Genomic DNA, 7,221 nt, shown 5'->3' on the forward strand with positions numbered 1-7,221 from the left:
AGTACAAAATATGTTCCAGAAAGTGCCCCCTTGCAAAAGCTTTATACATAATTTCCCAAAACAGCATTTAGTCTAAAATAACCCAATTTGCCCCAAACATCGATGAATGCTCACCCTATTCATAATCACTTACAACTCTCCATTTGTCATTCATCTCACTAATAGGTGTCTGTGTTGAATCTCCTTATTTATAGAGTCAATGGAAAACCAAACCAAATGTAAAAGGAGAAGAGTTTGCAGAACTTTAAAATCATCTTTGGATTCTAATTGGATCTACTTTGATTACAATTCTAATCATTTGAGTCAGTCATTTTCATTTTGAGCCGAGATAGATCACCCACAATGTGATACTTCTCTTTATTCATCTGTAAAATGGAAATAAAGCTGATCACATAGAATGAAGGTGATGCTATATCTTCCACTTGCTGAGAAAAATTACCTTCTCTAAAAAAGTCTTTGTGGGAAAATTAAACATCAAAACAATTATAATGATTGGCCACTAAGTTTTTAAAGGATAGGATAGTCTTTTTTTTTCTCCGCACCCAAATAAATGGAAACATTAAAAACAAGAGACTGTTCCCTAATTAGAAGAACCGAAAATAGTTTTTCACCTTCCCTAAGAAATCAAGCTTGTTATTGTTACTATGCCAACAGGTTGTCAGTTGAAGACTAGAGTTTCTCTGGTCTGCCTGATTATTGAGCAGAAGGAAATAGAACATTTTATTAGTATTATTTTTATTTTAAAATAAAAAATCAATGCCTTTATGCTCTTGAATGGTTGGAATACAGGTACAGTAATAAGAACTACATTGCAAAACAAATTTGGGCACTAAATAAGGGAGCTAGGCTCAAGGCACATAGTATGCCATCTGTGACCTGCTGGTAGCTGGGCAGTGACCTCTTGGTTGTCCTGACTGGACTCTGAGTCCCTTCACTTGGCCTTGTTGCCCTCTCCCTGGTGGGAAATACTGGGTCAGTAATAACGTGTGGATGAAAATCCATTCCCTCGCCAATCAACAAGTACTTATTGAGTGCATACTACATACCAGGTACTATTTCAGTACCTGACACAGTGTTTGAATAAATGGACAAAATTACTACCTGGACTCACATTCTTGTGGTGGAAACAGGCCAAAACCAAACAGGTTAAACCCATAAATAATATCAGATAGTAATAGCAGCTATGAAGAAATATAAAGCATATTAAGTATTAGGAAGATTTTTGAAAGAAGAGGGAAATCCTGAAAAACTAAAAGCTTCAAGAAAACCATAATATTTTAATTTACCTATAACTAGGCCTGATAGATGTAGATTACATATGCATATACCAGTACATCAGCCATTTTCTTTAAATGAATACAGATTGAATAGGACCCTCTATGTGTCAGGTACTCAGATCATTGCTGGGAAAAGTGAGACATGGACTCAGATCTAGAGCTTAAAATATTCAAGGCCCTAATACTGCTAATGGAATCCCCAAATTTGAGACCTCCAATTCTTTTAGGACTCTGTATTTTGTCCCTCTCTTGAGTAAATTCCTTAAAGTTTTCCAAGTATGCTTTATTGCTCTAAAAAATACCTTTGGGATATTTTCATGTAGTTTCTTACAGAAAAAAGAAGGTTCAACTTTTCACTGTCTAGCTTACCATTTTACATAGAAAGTTCTTTTGTGGAACTCACGACTTTGGGAGGTAGTAATGGAAGAAGATATAAGTGAATTTTGAAAGAATTTGAACAGTTTTATGAATGGCAGATCCATTCCTAGCAACTAAGAAAACCTGAAAGATTTGGAGTGTGCATTCTTCTAAGGAGCCTATAAAACAGAGGTTGCACTGTGGGATGAAGAGAATTGGGAACGGCATACAGTTAGGAAGGAAAACCAAGCCCTCCCTTCCCTGCTGAGGTTATGCTGGCAATAGATGACAGAGCTGCAGGAACACTGGACCACCCACTGTGTCAATTCCTGTGTTCTTTTCTGACTGTATTTATTCTTTATTGTCTCATAAAGAACCTTGCACTGACTTGGCCACTTTGCTGGACAACACGTAGGTGTTATATTTTTTTGCGGCCATAAAACAACTGCAGCGATTGCGGTAAGTGCACTTGATCTGCTTTTTTTCATGATCAACGTTGGGCATGGATTATAATTGTTTGCTTTCTTTACCTGGATTGAAGATCATATTCTGCAAATAATTCTAAGGTGCTTTATAAATTCTGTATACAGCCAAATAGAAATGTTTGTTTTACAACAATAGCCAGGGTTGAGCAAAACAGGGTGTTCACACCGAACTCTTGGGAAATCCTGATTCTAGAAACTTGTGCAGATACATTTCTAAGGGTTACAAGCTGTTCCCTTCCTCCTCTAAAGTTTTTTGTTTGTTTGTTTGGGTTTTTTGTTTGTTTTGTTTTGTTTCAAGTACTTGTTAATCTTCAGACCATCAGGGTCATGTCCTATTGTCCTTGAGTTAATCTTGCTATGCCGGATTGGAACACGACTGTATTGTGTCAGGTGCCTTTGAGGAAGAACCTCATCAAGCTGAATAGTTGACAGAGTTGAGACCTACAGCATTTCTGATGAAACCTTAGGGAAAAACTATTCACATAGGAGCTTGTCGGGCTCTGAGCCCTGTGCCCAGACCTCTCTTTTCCACTCGCAATCCTCCACGTACCCCCGTTAATTCTCTTCACACAGAGGCATTGTGGTCCTTTCCAATTCAGAGAACATTGCAATAGGAGAACCATTAGCACGAGTTCTGGGTGGTGGAACATGGTGTTTCAGCCCATTTCTTCTGACAGTACGGCCTGTACCGAGGCGGGCAGTGGCAGTCCTTTGGAAGATCCTGCCAGTTCGTTAATTAGTGGCAGAACCCACATGTGCACAGGGGATATTATGACATTTTCCCTCTGAAAGATTATTTCTATTCACATTCTAAATTCTGAAACACTGAAGTCAAAATGTTAATAAGCTAATGAGCCTGACTATCATTTTTTTTCAGATTTGGAAACTGATTTTATTATATTGTAGAATTAACACATTCTCCTTTTCCTTCTACATTAATTAACTTATTTTGAAATGTACAGACTGTGGAGATTGTGTAAGCTGTAATTTACACCATCTCAGCATTGCCCTGGGCTTGCTTCAAGTTTACAGCATTGATCTGCCTCCTTCAAGTTTTCTTTGTTTTCCTTAATTTCCAGCCATGCCTGGATATGGGCTCTTCTGCCTTTCTTTTTTATTTATTCACTTCCACAATCCAGACCAAGGCTCAGCTGTTTCCTTTAGCTGCCATTTAGTCCTCAGAAGAGCAAGGCTCTAGGTTGACTTTTGAAATACTTGTCCGTCTTCAGTACTTCACCAGTTTATATTATTTTGGTCAGGTCATCATGACATACTGCATCATTTCTTAAGTTGTTTTCTTACATGCCTGCCTGTAAGTCTATTTGATTAGATATAAGTGGCAGAGTCACTTTGGCCTTACATTTGAATAAAATCTGCTCTCTCGCAAGCTGTGTGTGTGTGTGTGTGTGTGTGTGTGGTGAAGGCTGGTGGTGGGGTGATGGGGTGAAGAAGAAAAGCTGGGGAGAAAACATTCTTATGCCTGTGGTATCAGCAGCTTCTCCCAATCCAAGGAAGGATTTGAAATACACCCTCAACACGCTTGCCCTTCGATTCCTGAAAGACTCTGGAATCAAGTTGGGCAATCTCCCGTTGAGAGAGATTGCCGGAAAATAGGGAGGTTCCCCAGAAATTGCTTACAGAGTAGCCTGGGTTTCTCTCCAAATGTAGGCAGTTTTGGGCTGATTGGCAAAAAAAGTAAAGAGATTTCTGGAAGTAGGAATTTGCTCTGGTAATGTCCCACACCTGTCCAGGCTGTTTTTTATTTTATTTTAAATTTCAGGCTATTCGAAATGGTTAATTTTTCAAAACTCCTCTGGAACCTGTATCATGTGGGGAGGAGGGAAATAATGGGCGAGAGAGGGATGATATAGACGTTCAAATATGATTGATTGAAAATGTATGGAAGTGAGCAGGTCAAGCTCTTTCTTTTCATTGATGGTGAATGATCTGTACACAGTGGGCACTCAGAAAACAGTTAATTTAAAAATATTTAATGTTTATCGCTTACCAAACTTTTGGTGGGGATAAAAATATATATAAGCTAAAATGTTTTAAAGTAACTTCCAGAACTCTGTAAAGCAACCATCAGGCAGAGGTGGACTAACCAGCACTCAGCAAGACCCAAGCAAGGGATGGAATGAGGAAGACAGGAAAATCCTGCTTAGCACGTTCTTCAGGGGCCACTGCCTGGGCAGTGAACTGGCATCTCCCATGTTCCACCCTCATTCGGTTTCATGACCCCAGGCTTTGAAGGGTCACCTTGAAAAATGATCTCAGCCCCAGATGCCATGGTCACTGACCTGGCATGACCTCTCCCACATCTGTGTAGGCCGCTGAGCTGAGGAAGTTTTCACACTCCCGGATCCCAGTAACTCTGTGGGTGTCCCTGTCCTGGTTAGGATCTTCTCATAGGCTCTTGTCCTTGCTGACCCACGCCTAACAGGAAGCATGAAATCGGGCAGAAGCTATTTGCCTCTGTACGCAGCAGATGAGGTCTGGAGTTAGTCTTGCAGATGTAGACAAGAGATCCAGAAATCTAGGGGTAATCACTATGTGACCTGTGCCATACCAGGCCCTTCTGTATGTCTGCGTTTATGCCTTGGACTTCCATTGAACATGGAAGTGCCTGATGTCCCTTCTTACCCTCAGCTCGGCTGGCTAGCTGGGACACACCACCCTGCCTCACTTTATTTTTTTTTTAATTTTTTTTTATTTTTTGCTGTACGTGGGCCTCTCACTGTTGTGGCCTCTCCCGTTGCGGAGCACAGGCCCCGGACGCGCAGGCTCAGCGGCCATGGCTCACGGGCCCAGCCGCTCCGCGGCATGTGGGATCTTCCCGGACCGGGGCACGAACTCATGTCCCCTGCATCGGCAGGCGGACTCTCAACCACTGCGCCACCAGGGAAGCCCCTGGCTCACTTTTACTCAGCCCTGTTGCATTGTCTCCAGTCTTTCAACAGACTGATCGCATGGCTCCACTATGAATGCATGGGTCCCACTTCCCGGAGTCCTGCTTCGCATCGTTCTGGTGCTCCTGTGGGTACCTACCTAGGCTGGACTAGAACTTGACGTGGCCACACTCACTTTTGACTGCATATTCGGGCTATTGGCTATTTTCTGGGAGGTCAGAGCCATAGCTGGGTCAGTTTTCAGGATTGTAGTTCTTGTTTCCTCTTCTTGTCTACTGGCATTTGCCACCGAGGTCCCAGCATACATTCATGCATCTGTGTGCAGGGTAAGAGCACACGCCCTTCTTTTCTGCCTGTTAGAGCTGTTATCTGACACATTGTCCAGCCCTCATGCTGCCCCGAGCTGGCTGTAGTACTCGCCAGTCCTCTCCAAGCAGGCTGGCCCCGTGGTCCTGATGCTCCTACTTCCTCTCCTGTAACTAGTTATGTCCTGGAGGGACAGAAGGTCCTTTCAAGTCATTATTGTTCTTAGTGATTCTTTGACTTTACCAGTCAGCATCCTGGTTTATTCCATCATCTTCACATAACCAGGTGAATCTGGCGAAGCTGCATCGATTTATTGTGTTCAGTAAATGTTTGTTGCCAAGATTTGCCCAATTATGGTGTGCCTTGTAAGTTGTGCTCTCTCTAAGAAACTCAATGAAAATGAACTGAGCTAAGACAAACAAATTGGGTGATAGTAAATGGCTTTAAAATGGGTTTATGAAAAATATCAACAGAGAGTTCCTTTATATAGTTTTCTGGCGCATTCCTAACTACTGACAGAGATAGAGAGACAGAGAAACAGTGTCAAGAACATTACTGATAGACAGTTAAGCAGACAGAAAGGCAAAGTATATTTAAATCAATAGGGCTTGATTTCCGAAGTTTTATTCAGTCACAGTTAGTAAGAGCAGATTAAAGAAAAGCTACATTAGAGACTAATTTGTGTATCACAGATGAAAATTTCTATATTCTCCTTAAACCTCCAACTCCATGTCCTCTTAACGCTGGAATAAAAGTAAGCCACTGTCAATCTCATCCTCCATTTCTTTTTTTTTTTAATTAAAATAAAAAAAATAGAAGTATAATTTTTTACAATATTATATTAATTTCAGATATACAGCATAGTGATTCAGTATTTTTACAGCTCATACTCCATTAAAAGTTATTACAAGATAACAGCTGTAATTCCCTGTGCTATATCCTCATTGCTTGTCTATCTTATATATAATAGTTAGTGTTTCTTAATCCCCTACCCCTAATTTGCCCCTCCCCACTTCCCTCTCCCATTTGGTAAGCATTTAGTTTGCTTTCTACATCTCTGAGACTGTTTCTGTTTTGCACATACATTTATTTGTATTATTTTTAGATTCCATATGTAAGCGATATCACACAGTATTATATACACTGACTCCTCAGCCTTTTTCTCTGGGATGCAGTGTGGTGAAAAGGGGGGATGAATATGGGTTTGGGGCCTAAAAGTCTGTATGTGTCACTTGTTAGCAGAATGGCATATAACTAGATAAATTACTTATCTAGGCATAAAATAAATAGATAATCTGTTGAAGGCATCTGTAAAATGAGGACTACCATGTATCATTGGGACCTTTTAATGACCAAATGATGAAATTTCTGTAACAGAACTTGCAGGGTGTCCAGCTCAACACATAGCAGTTTCTTATCCCTTCTTTCCTCCCTTTTCCTAGTTTCTCCCAAAGGAAGGGAAGAGCATCTCCAAGGCTGTCAAGCCTCTTGTGCTGACCTATTGCCCCAGCTCTCCCACCCACAGTGGGCTCCCTCACACATCTGCTCCCATCCCCCATTATAAAGCATGCTATCTCCCTCTCCCCAGGTACTTTCTCTTCTGCCTTTGATGGGTTCTTGAAAATAAATTCTACCTATATTTTTTTCTTAATTTCTGATGATTTTCTTATTTTCAAAACCAATATACTAAAATGAGTGGTGTGTTTTCACCACCAATTTTCTCACTACATGTCATCTCCTTAATTCTTAATGGCTTGCACAGACTTTTAAGTCCCTCTAGAAGGAAATTTCCAGAGTCTGGAATGCTGTCCTTCTGGCTTGGTGGGATTACGAGTAACTTTGAAGTGTCATCCATGCTCATCAGATGATAGGAGTGTTTTTGCATGT

General features: G+C 40.9%; 1 long non-coding RNA gene across 2 annotated transcripts in view; it reads left to right on the forward strand.

The window, feature by feature from the left end:
- Nucleotides 1–2,093, forward strand: part of LOC113632352 (uncharacterized) — a 309,091-nt gene extending 306,998 nt beyond the window's left edge. For both annotated transcript variants that reach the window (XR_003437769.1, XR_003437770.1), the window contains one exon: nucleotides 2,009–2,093. This is a non-coding gene — a long non-coding RNA (uncharacterized LOC113632352). The remainder of the gene's footprint in view (nucleotides 1–2,008) is intronic.
- The last annotated feature ends 5,128 nt before the right edge of the window (nucleotides 2,094–7,221 follow it).

This window comes from Aethalodelphis obliquidens, unplaced genomic scaffold, assembly GCF_003676395.1.
Source record: "Aethalodelphis obliquidens isolate GAN/ISIS:26980383/991018 unplaced genomic scaffold, ASM367639v1 scaffold36, whole genome shotgun sequence".
Classification (NCBI taxonomy): domain Eukaryota; kingdom Metazoa; phylum Chordata; class Mammalia; order Artiodactyla; family Delphinidae; genus Aethalodelphis; species Aethalodelphis obliquidens.